The sequence below is a fragment of the Contarinia nasturtii genome, unplaced genomic scaffold (assembly GCF_009176525.2).
Source record: "Contarinia nasturtii isolate CC-2019 unplaced genomic scaffold, AAFC_CNas_1.1 Cnas_scaffold_187, whole genome shotgun sequence".
Taxonomy (NCBI): domain Eukaryota; kingdom Metazoa; phylum Arthropoda; class Insecta; order Diptera; family Cecidomyiidae; genus Contarinia; species Contarinia nasturtii.
The window spans coordinates 5,236,703-5,249,194 of NW_022197544.1; the positions used below are offsets into that span (position 1 = coordinate 5,236,703).

The 12,492-nt window shown below is 34.1% G+C and overlaps 1 protein-coding gene across 7 annotated transcripts in view; it reads left to right on the forward strand.

Moving 5' to 3' along the window:
* The first annotated feature begins 3,207 nt into the window (after positions 1-3,207).
* The window catches only part of LOC116336625 (bromodomain adjacent to zinc finger domain protein 2B), a 39,589-nt gene continuing 30,304 nt past the window's right edge, over positions 3,208-12,492 (forward strand). For 5 of the 7 annotated variants that reach the window (XM_031760579.1, XM_031760585.1, XM_031760588.1 and 2 more), the window contains exon 1: positions 3,208-3,852. The gene's annotated coding sequence lies outside the window, so the exon portion shown is untranslated. Of the gene's footprint in view, positions 3,853-11,078; positions 11,095-12,492 lie in introns of those variants that run through there. The other 2 variants (XM_031760586.1, XM_031760583.1) reach the window with 2 other exon arrangements.

Here is a 12,492-nt window from a genome sequence, read left to right on the forward strand (position 1 = left end):
TCCTCACAAAGGTTGCGATTACCCCCACCCCCTGACGAAGTGTACCCCTCGAAAATTTTCAAAGAATTCTTTTAATTTTCTAGGGTTTTTGATTGGAAAAGTGAAGACCTTTTTTTGTTCAACAAGTTTTTATGAAGGAAAGATTCTTTCGATTTGCTAGGGATTTTCGCCAGAAAAGTGAAGAGCAAAAAAACGAAAAAAGTACACTTTTCACTAAATACAATTTGTTTACCCCTCTCGATTTTTTTTTCATGGTATTACCATTTAACCAACTGATTTACCTAATGCACTGGATAATCCAGTCTGGATTAGGCATTTTAACATGTTTATGTATTTAAAAAGGGAAAGGAAATTTGGGTCAAAACTCCATAGACAATTATTAAAATAAAGATGTAAAAGTAGTCAAAAAAGTGATATCAATTTTATCATTCGAACCAAATTCTAGAAATTTAGTGAATAGATGCAAATCGTTATTTCATAAAAAACGTATTATAATCGCGTGTGACAAATGACTTATATGTTTTTTCGCATTTTTACTGAAGCTACCACACACAATATTATTTTTTGTACAAACGAAAAAAAAAGATCTAAAATTTCAATGAATCCATCAAAAAGTGATATATTCAAGTAATTTCACAAAAGGTGGCAAAAAACGAAAAGATGCATACTACTTAATGTGGTCGCATTTTAGAGAGAAAACGAGAACCCATTAATTATTAAGTTTTATATTGAACATATAGGAAAAAAAGATAACCTTTAGACTATATGTATATTTATATAATTAATATTATTAGATATAAACAAGAACGATTAACGAATTGATCTAAAATGAAAAAAAAAACTACATTGATTATTACATAATTCAATTGGGAAGAAAAAGTGTTTTTGTCGGCAGGTATAGTTTTAGTTAAATTTTTCAAGGATGAGAGGACAGCGCCCAAAAAAATTGAGGACGTCTGGCCACTTAAGTTATCGATGGTGTTTCACCGCAATCTTCAATGGGGCGGAATTATGGAATTTTTATCATAGGTGCTCACAAAATATGAAAGAGTGTAAGCGAGAGAGAAAGCGAAGTATCCCAAAGTATATTTGAAAAGTTATGTTCGATGCATACGTTCACACCACACATATGCATGATGGATAAATGTATGTAGTAAACGCTATATATTCGCTAATGTGAACATTCAGGACAATATATATAAAAAGTCGATGGTAACATTTCTTCTCAATTCTTTTGAATTTCTCTGCGCCTTGCCGATGCTCCGATGTCAAGCGTTAAAGTTTTTCCGTGCATTCTGTGAAGTTTGGATACGCAAAGCTGGAATGTGAATGGGAGATAGTAAACGACAGTTGAGAATGTACGCGAATGAGATAAAAGTAGCCATTGAACTTGCCGGAGAGCAAGGGCCGTGTTTCTAAGACAGACAAATTGATATTATATGTGCTGTGTACAGAGGAGTTAATTACAAGCAATGATGCCAATGCGGAAAAGTAAAAAAAAGGCGAACGAGAGATAGGAGAGAGAGAAAAGACGAAGAAATAAAAGAATTAGTTTAAACATTAAAATGCGAAGTACAATTCCAACGCCGCTATTGTGACACATGCAAACAAGACAACAACAACGAAGACGACGACGACGACAATAATAAAATTAAACTAAAAAAATAAAGCCAACGGAGTACAAACAAATTCACCATTGCATGTCACGAAAGAGATAGAACGATGGACAATTCATCAAAAAAAGTGACATGTTCACGGCCTCAATTGTATTGTATTGGCAATAATCACGATTGAAACGACGCAAACATCAATCAACCGACGCAACTCTTCACACAAACACATAAACCATATACATCAGAGCATTCACACGGTATGGCAAATAACGCGTGCACTCGATCGAGTACGACACTCACACAACCATCGGCACACCAGCACACATTCGAGCACAATTTTTGGATAATGATACAAAATGCTATGGTCACAGCCACATGTGTGTAACGCGTCCGTTTGCTCCGGTCATTCCATCTCGCTCACGGCTGTTGTTCGGTGTTGATTTTGTACGGTCGTATTCGTTTCACATTGTATCTCTGTCTATCGCGCGCCGCCACTATCCATTTTTACCAAAAGGATTTGAAAGCCGCAACGCATGCACACACATTTGCAACATACACAAAATCAAAGAGAGAGAGAGAGGAAAAAAAACAACATAAAATAAAAGAAAAGACACACGAAATGACAATCGTATATATTGGCGAAGAGTGAAACGCTCGCGCGAGTGTAGCAAATTGTATGCATTCGAACATCAAGTCTTATTTGATGATGCTAACGATTTTTTGTTTCTCCTTTCGTAGCGAAGCGATGGATATATTCAGTATGTGTGTACAGTGTGAACTTTTTTTTTCGCTCGTTGTTTATTACTGCCGTGTTGTTAACGTTTAGTTTGCTTTACTATGCTTTTATTTTATTATTATTTGTGCACACTTCGTTCCATTTCATATCGCCCCGTCGCCGTGCGCGCTGTATATGTTAGCATACAATAGTCTTAGCGCAAAAACAGAAAAGAAGTGAAACAAACCAAACGACAGCAGCAGAGAAGAAGAAGAAGAAGAAGAAGAAGAAAGAAAAAAAAAAACAGTATTCAAGCCGAGAGTCAGAGAACATTACACAGTGAGTGAGAGAGGTACAATACACAACAGCAACAACAATAAAATCGAATTTAAATTAAAAATGGCTGTAACTTTTAAATGATGTCAAATGGATCAAACGAAATTTTTATCCACACGAATAATTATAAACAGTTTATGTTAATTTATTTGAATCGATTGTCCAGTTTTCGTGTGTAATTGATCTATTTGTTTGGCTCTATGCACGCGCATTATTAAAATTGTGTATTTTTTTTTCCTTGTATTTCTCGTTGTCTCTCTCTCACACACTCTTTCCCATTTCGAACTCTTCATCTTTGACAATCAGAAATATGTGTGGTTTTTTTAGTGTTTTTTGCATAAGTTGGACGACTTGGCGTTTATACAAAAGAGAGACATACAATGATTAAGTGATGGAAAGGTGTCATTGGAAAAGTGTTTTATTAAAGAGTGCTTAATCGAATGATTATTGCCGATGACTGAAAAATTTAAAGAAAAAAAGAAAAGACACTACATTTATTTTTTTTCCATCGAAGATATAACCATTCAATAGAAAGTCTTTGACGAAGTTTTTGTGTTGTTTGTCATTAAAAATCGGTTCCAATATCTAAATCAATGTGTTGTCTTTAAACATTCAATTTTGGAAATAACAAATAAAAAGTGCATTTCAAAATAAACGTCTCAATAAAAAAAATCCAAAACAACAATTTAAATGATTGGACCATTTGAAATGTAGCATTCAAAAACATACGTTAAACAAACGAATTGAATTGTGGTGTACATGAAAAAAGAATTTAAAAAAAAAAATCGAAATTAAGAAAATAAAAATAGGATATTTGAAATCGATTTGTCTGTGTACCCATTTGTATTAAACATTCATGCCATGAAATGAAAATAGAGCAAGAACACATCTTCAACAATTAAATCATATCCATTTCAATTTCTTTTTTGTTCGCTGCTGGTATACAATCACATTAAATCTTGAATGTCTTTGAGTGAACGGTTTGTGTCATCTTCGCGGAAAATCGATTTTCATTTGGGTTGTTATTCAATTTCTAATGAATGAACACTGAATTGGATAGGGATTAAAGAGACAAATCGACCGAATTCCAATCAAACGATTTTTCATCGAAATGTCACCGTCTTCGTCATCATTAGCGCTTCAAATATTGTATTGCAGTTTCAACTGATGATTATTGTCATTTACAAAGTAAGTATCTCAATGTTTATTTTAATAAATTCAATTTCGTGGCATTGTAAATTTGCCCATTATAAATTGCTTGGATATGTCGGCTTTTTTTTTATTCAAAATATGTATGTATATATATATGTGTGTGTGTGGTTGTGAAACAACAATTCTCTGTGAACAGTAATCAGTCTCATTCGAATCGCTTCTTGTTTTGTTTTAAATGTTTCTTTGTTACCACCTTTTGAATTCAAACAAAATCTCGAGTGATAATAATGTATATGCAATCGACAATTTTTGTTTACCAAACATTATTAATAATATAATGCATTCTTCCGCAATTTCTATTATTCTTTCAAATATTTCATATTTTGTTCTTTGTTAATCGAGTTTGATGGATAAAATTCGCTTCTTTGGCTGACACAAATCACCATCTAAATTCGACAAGAAAATTATTCAATGTAGCGATGCACGGATAAAATATATATATATATATATATTTTATATAATGCATTTAATGTACATGCATCATATGCAGTCAGCCATATTGATTTATATTGTGCATAAAATCGGTTGTGAGATCGAATTCAACATACGTACGCGCGGAGCACACACGAAAAATAAAAAAAAAATGAAATAGCAACCTAACGAATTTATATAATTCAAGTTATTCTCCTTTTGTTTGCATTTACTTGTTGTTGCTGTAAGGGAGTCACACATTTAGTTGTTTGCCGTTGTCGTTGTTGCTGTTATTTTGTTTATTTGTCGGAATAAACTTCTCTTGGTTCGACGTTGTCGGCTTTTCAATGTGAATGTATTTGTAATTACTGTGTGCATTTAATGCTTTTTCTTACCTCACTTTGAATGGTTTGTCTCGGTTACCTCTCTGTTTCACCATCGTGTATACCAAACACAAAACATACATTCATATCTATTTTTGTTGTGCATGATCTGCATTTATTTTGTGAATATTCACAAATGAAACAGAGAAAAAAAAAAACAAATAACGACTTCAACAAACCAGTGGAGGAAAGAGTGTGCACACTTCGAGAGAACCAAAGATAAAACAATAAGACAAAGAAACGAATAGCCAGTGAGAATCAGACTAAGAATGACAGCTACAACGTCACCCAAAAGACATTTGATGTCAGCAAAAGCTATGTATGCTATACCAAATCGAAGACCTATTACGTTTGGTCTTCAATTAGTCCATTCCCTTCCTCTAATTATGTGACTTAAACAATGAAATGATTTTTTTCCATTAAATTTCAATCCAACAAAAAAAAAAATGTCGAAACGTCAAGCGATTCTATGTCGCATTTGCCAAAGAAAATATTCGATTTTAGTTGATCTAGATCTGAGTCGGGTTGAATTCAAAGAACTCAAATAACGGTAAATATCGTAATTTATTAAGTTCGACACTTTTGTGCTCGATTGTTGATATAGCAGTACACGAAATTTGCTGTTTGTTTAAGAAAATGCGTGATTAATTGGTGTCATAGTGTTACGCATCATATCATACTAACATCAAGATTTTAATCGTTCAATTCGATGCATCATTTGTTTGGGGAGTTTATCTATCTTTTGGCCAATAGATGTACGCAGTGCATAACATTTACATGAGAATACATTCGTTATATAGATTGGCACCCATCCATCGAATAACCAGTATAATTGTTTATTGTAGTATATTATAAATCTATACATTCTTAGAACGATTGCATAAATTCGAAGTTTTACACAATTTCAATACAAATTTTCATTCGACGCAACAGCGAAAGAGAAAAAAAATCTCGAATTCGGGCTCCAATTGAAAAGACTGCAGAAAACGGTAGTTGTTTGCATATTTTGGTGTGATTTTTTCCCCCGGCTTTCTATACATTTGCCATCGATGCAATGATTTGGCATAAAATTCAATAATGTATTTTCATGTGCAAAATCAAAATAATTTGAAGTACGTACAACATTTTTATTTCTGTTCATTTATTTGCTTTTGATTTAACATGACATTTAAAATGTTGTTCAATGTATGCAAATAAAAACAGATTGTTTTAAAATCAGTACTGAATGTTTGGCAAGTGGTTTTTCATCGAAGTCAAAATCGATTCGATACAAATCCAAACGAACATTCTTCTAATTGTTTGTCAGATTGAATTTGTGAACATTTGGATTAATAGGTTTATTTTTAATGAATCATTTTTCAATGGAAGAAATTTATCTAGAAAGTTCTACAATTGAAAGAAAGTCGAATCGATATTTTTTTTTTTTTCGAGGAATGAATAATGATTCTAAAATAATACAAAAGTGAAAACAGCCGATCACATTTATCCAAATATAAATGCATGCTTTTATTTTTCACATACTAAGATTGGTGGAATTTCCGCTGTCAATTAACAGATCTGGCAATTACTATATGGATATAATATGTGCGTGCATAAAACAGAGAGATAGAAAGAGAGAGAGAACAGGCAAACAAAAAAAAAAAAGTCGAGCCAAGCGACATGGGACTAGTGTCGCCGAGCACATATGTCATTTATACAAGTCGATTTGCTGTGTGCTCTGAATTCGGATAAATTGACGAAGCAATGAAAGAGATAGAAATAGAGACGAGCAAAAGAGATAGTTAGTGGAAACCAAAGAAGAAAAAAAGTATTATTGAAACCATTGGCAATTTATCAATGTATAACTTAATGTGTTATTGTGCACGCTCAAAAATTCGCGTACTCATGTTCAGACGCGCACACATGTTCAATTTTAATGATGTGATACAATTCGAAATTCGAATGAGAACTCTGTGGGTACATACATTTTGATGCTATTCGAATGCAGCCAAAGGCAAAAAAACGACAACAACAATCAAATAATCGATGTATAATTAAATTCAGTCGAAGTTTTAAAAAAAAAGCATACACAGAGAGAGAAAGAGATAGAACGACTAAACAAGACCTAGAGCGAATAAACGGCGCACAATTGCGTGTGTTTAAATGTGAAACACTCGACAATAAGCGTAAAGAAAACAGAACGCCAAGTTACAATTAGCAATGAACGGCACCTAAATGAATAAAGTGCATTTAATATGAAATCGAAAACAAAATTGAAAAAAAAAAACAAATATTGTTATTGGAAATGTGTATGAAAAGGTAAAATCACGTTTCGACATCGAATCAATGAGCAGGCAAACATTGTGTGAAAGAAACAAAAAAAAGCGCTACAATGGCAGTAGCGGCATTGGAGGCGGCGGTGGCTGCTGCGGCGATCCCAACTTCCAACCAAATATGACTGATAATAATAGTTATAACAATAATATACTAATAAAACAAAATCGAATGACACTCGCGCTTCATCTGCTCTCACGAAATCGCATATATATGTATGAATGTAATATCACATTCGCATATTCATGTGTGAAGCCAAAACGTTATTGTAACATTCAACGTACATAACGTATACAAGGCAGACAATTTTAGAGAGCTTTGTTTTGCATACAAAACGAGAGACGCTTTCGTATTTTCCTCAGCTCAACGGTTGCAAATATAATAATACAATGACTTATATTGCACGCGGTACATGACACAAACACAAACATTAAAACGCAATGCACAATAACTGTGAGATACAACCACATTCATCGCCATCGCCATTGCCGCCATCGAATCATCAAACAGGCGAATTTTGTTTTTATTTTTTTTATTTTTCGTGAGTTATCATCGTAACAAAGCGGCAACATGGCCAAATGTTTTGTGTGTGTATCATACAACAAGCACAAGCTATTTCGCGCAATACCATTGCTTTTCGTTTGCTGAGTGAAATGCACGAAAGTTTTTCTGCTGCTTGAAAAAAATTTGTGAGTGAACGCGCGTCGCTTTTTACTTGGAATATTTGTTTGTTATAAATTCAAATGGATAAATTCTATAGAACATGAAGTCGGTCATCGCAAAATGCCATCGGCGCAAAAGAGATAGGCAAAGAAAGGAGCGCGCACTCACTTTACATGCAACTAAGCGACAAACCAACAAAAAAAAACACACAGAGAAAAAAATGTGAACTCAAAACGACTGATGTTCGAGCAATTTTTCATGTATTTATGTATACGTATGTATGCATCCTCCACTTTGGGCTTCCCAATAGCATCGCAACACCAAACATATATATAAAAAAAATGTGTCACCAAATCGTATTATTATCATTTTTTTTTTTGTTTCGGGTTGTGCTTCGCTATTTGCCACCAAATTGTTTGTAGCGATGCAGTGGGACTGTATCGAATCGACCGCCAACTTACACTCTTCTTTTGCTCCCGCATCATGCTTTTCCACTATTCTGCAAGCAATTGACACTGTCTCTTCGTCATTCAACTACTTTAGCATCACTTTCACACTTTTACGTTGGTTTTTCGCTTCTAATTTCTTCATTTCATCAAAGCCACATTCCTTACGTTGTTGTTGTTATTGCACATAGCCTATTGGCCGCACAAAGATAGCAAATAAATGATGCGCTCCATTCACACCATAGCTCAACTAACTTCCAATCAAAGATCACATTCTGTGTATTCAAGCTATATCGTAAACACGGTTTGGCAATATATCAAGAGAGGCCAGTGCAATTTGATTTTATGTTGTGTGTTTTTTTTTTTTTTTTTTTCATTCGTTTTGTTGTTCTTTATTTTCTTCCTTCAACGGATTCATCTCAGAATCAGCGTCTACGACAAACACAACTGTGTATATAATATACATGCCAAGATGTCCATATACATGCATGCATATCAGAGAAATAAGAATGATACCACAACGCATGGGGAAAATCCGATTCGAATTGGATTGCTCCAAGTGGATCGGCTCACTCATTCGGTTCAGCTTGAAACGGGCGACACGGTATTTGTTGTAGGTGAATTCGTTTAGTTGAATTCGATTCGATTGCAGTTTTAACAAAATAGGTGTATAAACATAGTATATATAGAATGGCACAAGAGAGAATATGAATATGCCATGGTTCTCTGTCCAGGAGAGTTCAAAATGACAGAAAAATGGAGAATAAAACCATAAGCTTGAACCAATCAAGCTGTGAGTTGAGAAACACACGACGAAAAAAAAGGAAATAAACAACGATTTTGCTGAAAGATAAAAAATAGCAGGCGCTATAATGCGCGGCACAATCATACGGCGAATCTTGGTGTTGGTAAAGTGCGAAATTGCCAATAGAGTGTGGTAAAGTTCAACATATGCATTTACCATCACCAATTTTTTTTTTGTTGTTATTTTGTCAATGGCTTTGCTTTTCGCCAATGTGGCTTCTTCCTTTTCGTTTTCTTCTCCACTTCCTTGCATTTGGTCGAACGGTAATTTTCACTGTTTACGCACGGAACTATGCATTGAATCGATATTCAAGCACACGTAATTAAAAATAACGGCATTGCTCGTAAACAGAAAGAAACAAACTCATTCAATCGTTTTATACTCCATTTATTTGTAAATGCAAATGGTCAATTTGAAAAAAAAAAAAAAAACATTTGCAATGCGTTAAAAATTAATTTCACAACATGAAACAACAAATTATGTCATCCAAATAAAAGTGGCGTGATAATAAAATAAAACAATAGCTTTGTTTGTGGAAATGTAAACGATTGAATTGCGTTGAAGTGTGTGATGTACACAAATAAAAATGGCTAACCTTAAAAAAAGAGACAGAGAAAAGAGTGCATGATTTTTCGGTCTTGGAAAAAAAAACATTTCAAACGCCGAACGAACAAAATAAAAAGAAAACCACAACAAAAAAAAAAGAGACGAAATTAAATGCTAACTCAAGTTGAACACACAAAAAAAAAACATTCATGCGTCCATTCAACTTAAGCGCGAGCGTATTGTTTGGCTCTCTTTCTAAGCACTTTATTCTTTTCGGATGCGAAAGAGATGGGTCATGCAAGGTATGATATACTTCAAATAATTTGGTTGTTTCATTTTAAATGAATCATTCTTCCACATCTCTGTGTGACATTTCAGTCATTATAAAAGATTATTGCTGAAGATTGTATGTAAACAGCGGACTTTCATTCGAAATTTCATAACTATTATGATTTCGGTATTGCCATTAGACCATCTTAAAAATGTTCTTGTTCAGCAAATTTCTGATTTCTTTGGCGCTACTTTATAGATTTCTCCGTGCGTTCGTTCACCAACTCATCCATATCGTTTTGAAGCGATGTAACAAAACAACAAAACATATCAAGAACAGTGAATAAAGTGAATAAACACAAAATCATAGCCAACAATAAATACACACCGCAGAAAAACGGTCTTTTTTTGACGGATTCTCGCACAAATACATCGATATCCATAGCCCAGAACCCAACACATACAACGATATACGCGAACCGCTCTCGCACTAAGACGACTACGATACATAGCAAAATTAGCAATGGCAAAGACGAACACTAAAGACGCGCTCATTGTAATTGTCGTTATATTTTGTATGTCTTAACCCATCAATGAATATTCGGTGTTCAGTGATTCATATTTCAATTAAATGTAAAAATGATGATTCTCTTCAAATCGAAATGCACACAAAACTACACTGACTGATTATCAGAATGTTCCGTGTGTTTTGGACGAATTTGAAATGTATTTGCACACTTTACACATTTGCAGAGGCAATAGAGTGATACAAGGACCGCATACCGAATATTGCATCTCTTAAAGGTTAATATAAAACGCGTGTGAGCGCCGTACGATCAATTTTCACCATACACTTTTAATACCGAACCGACCAGCGAATAAACGAATACGTAAATATGTATTTTAGTCAATTTCAGTTCATAATTCCGGATTCCCAAGCGCGGCAAATGGGTATGAGTATGAGTACGAACATGAGAGTGAGAGAGTGAATAAAAGAGCGAGGTATTCAATTGATATAAAATGTAACGCGGCGGTGGCGGTGGCAACAACAACGACGACGACCACGACGACGGCAACGACATCGACAACGACGCTTTGCTTCGCACATACTCATAATTTTTGTGTGTAACGAATGTTCGAAATAATATTTCTGTTATTTAGTATAATAATTGCTTCAGTCTGAATATGATTGAACTGTATTGTGTTCGTGGTTTGAATTCGTTTGTTTTGTCATTTGACTGTGTTCTGTCTTCATTTGTTTTTTTTTTTTGCTTCTCGATTTCTTTCGAAAATAATTTCACTCCTCCAAGTATGTGTATATAGTGTTTATTGTCTCTCATGCGGACAGTGCATTTTCTTAATACATTGTTTGTTATTTCGTGTGAGTAACATGCTTGTTTAATTTTGGGTTTTTGACACTCAATTTTCTGTTGTTGTTGTGTTTCCCTGAAATGTCGACCGATTCAATGAATCGGTTTTGGCGTTGTTTTCCGGTGTACGGAGTGTTTGTGTGTGTGTGAACAATGCGTCGTGTTAATTGTTATAAATAGAGTGAATTGAGTAACAAAAAATTTAGCGTCGAATTATTTAAAGTGAATTCAGTTGTTTTGTGTATGTGCTTTTTGTTTTATTTCGGTTCAATTTCTTTGATTCGTCTTCGGCAATTCATTCGTTCGTCTCGCTTTATGCGAAACATAAATCTTATAGTGCAGTTTTGATTTTTATTGTTGTAGCTGTTGTTTTTTTTTTCGTTTTGCTATATTTCCTCACTGAGTGTGCTAAGTGCGCGTAAGAGAATGGAAGGTAAAGGGAGTAGAAAAAAAAATAAAACAAACTATATACTATAAACGACGAAGTGATCCGAAAACAATAACAATTATCGCGTGTATGATTTTAAAGTCAAGTTGTGTGGTTTGTGTCCATGTTTGTGTCATCGTAGTTCATGTGCGCGGTGCGGTCATTTATATGTGCACATATATGTATAAGACAGAAATGTTTAATGAAACGAAGAACTAAATGTACAAAGCATACATGGCATGTACAGAATACCATTTTTATTTATCATTGAAATATTACTTTTGCGGCTGCTGCTGCTGTCGAAACCCATGTCTTTACCTTTCGTTTTATTTGGTTGAATTTTTGCATTAATGAAAGAGTACACACACACACATTGTCGTTGTTTTTCATAACATTCACAATTAAATTGGAGTAAAATTGCTTTATGTTTCTGTCGTTTTGATTTTGTTTTTTTCTATCTACACACACACACACACACACACTTCTCAAAGAGAGAGAGAAAAAAGCACATCGAAACTGCAAACATGAAAATACGGTTGAAATGAAACAATGAACAGAAATGAAACAAGAAATGAGGAACAACAAAAAAATAGATAGCAAAAACAATGACAAAGCGCGCACGACGTTAAGATTATTGACGTGAATGAAAAAGAAGAGGATCGTGCGTTCAACGTTCGAAATGTGTGTATAACGAAATCTGACGACGATTTATTGTGTGTTGTGTTTTTTTTGCAATATTTTCGATGTTTTTTTTTTCTCATCAAAACTTTATATGATTGATATATTCTCTAGTATATTCTACTGCTGTTGTCATATTGAGGCCTAAGTCAATAAGTGTGTAGTGTGTTGGTTTAATATTTCTCTCTCTCTCTCTCTCTCTCTCTCTCTCTCTCTCTCTCTCGTTCTATCGCTCATTCAATATAGATACATTTGTCTATTAATTTTTAGGCTGATTTCGTCAATTTCATTGATGATTGGTGTT